The sequence below is a fragment of the Belonocnema kinseyi genome, chromosome 5 (assembly GCF_010883055.1).
Source record: "Belonocnema kinseyi isolate 2016_QV_RU_SX_M_011 chromosome 5, B_treatae_v1, whole genome shotgun sequence".
Classification (NCBI taxonomy): domain Eukaryota; kingdom Metazoa; phylum Arthropoda; class Insecta; order Hymenoptera; family Cynipidae; genus Belonocnema; species Belonocnema kinseyi.
This window is the reverse complement of record NC_046661.1, coordinates 57,293,104-57,294,040: the sequence shown is the minus strand read 5'-3', so window position 1 is coordinate 57,294,040 and position 937 is coordinate 57,293,104. Positions and strand designations below refer to the sequence as shown.

General features: G+C 35.3%; 1 protein-coding gene across 5 annotated transcripts in view; it reads left to right on the top strand.

Annotated features, from left to right (window-relative positions):
• LOC117173146 overlaps positions 1 to 937 on the top strand; it is a 48,313-nt gene that overhangs the window by 20,750 nt on the left and 26,626 nt on the right. The window lies entirely within an intron of this gene.

Here is a 937-nt window from a genome sequence, read left to right as displayed (position 1 = left end):
TTCATTTTTTAAAATTTGATTTTCTGAATGGAGAACCTTTCAAGAATATTGTGTGAAAATTGGAGATGAATCGGAGCAAAAAAACGAGGATACAGCAGTTTTAGCAACCGTGCCTCACACACGACTCAGCGCAGAACAACACGACTCAGAACTGAAAAAAAGAAGACAGGATTCGTCGTAGACAAGAGCAAAAAGATGTTTTAGACATGGATGACAGCAACATTCTTTGTGGATCTGGCATCGATTATGAATCGATGATTCATTCCAAATTTTTTAGTGTTAAAACTTTAAAGCGTTTTTCCCACAACTTACGTTTCCAAAGTCGGTGCCCCTCCTAACTTCAAAACTACTGCACCGATCCTTTTGAAATTTGGAACACTATTTCTGTACATAATTTACGAGGTAACGTTGGAGAGTTATTTTCAAATTTATCAATAGTTTTTATTTTACAATAACAAATTACCCGATTTTTTCACAAAAAACGCGTTTTTCACTTCAAAGTGTTCCCAAAAATTGGAAAATTGAAATTTCGAAAAACCCTCCCAGCGTTACCTGGGGAAAGCAATTATCTAACGAAAGAACTTTGATTTTTTTATTGGTGATGTTGCAGTACCGAGTTATGAGGGGCACCGCAATTCTACTTTTTCAGGAGACGCTTCCGAATAATTGATGTCATTGTCGTATTTTTTAATATTTGTACATGAAAATTTTACAAAATATTCTTCGAATACTATACTTTAATGTACCATTGGTTTTAATCAATAGATTTTAACTTTGTCGTAAAAAATAATTCGCAAAATGTGCCTTTTTTGCACGAATTAACGCCCCCCCTCCAAATCTCATCGAATGCTTGTCGAAGCTTACGGAGAGCATGCTCTTGGTCGAACGCATTGTAATGAGTGGTTTAACAAGTTCAAAAGTGGCAATTTTGATGTGA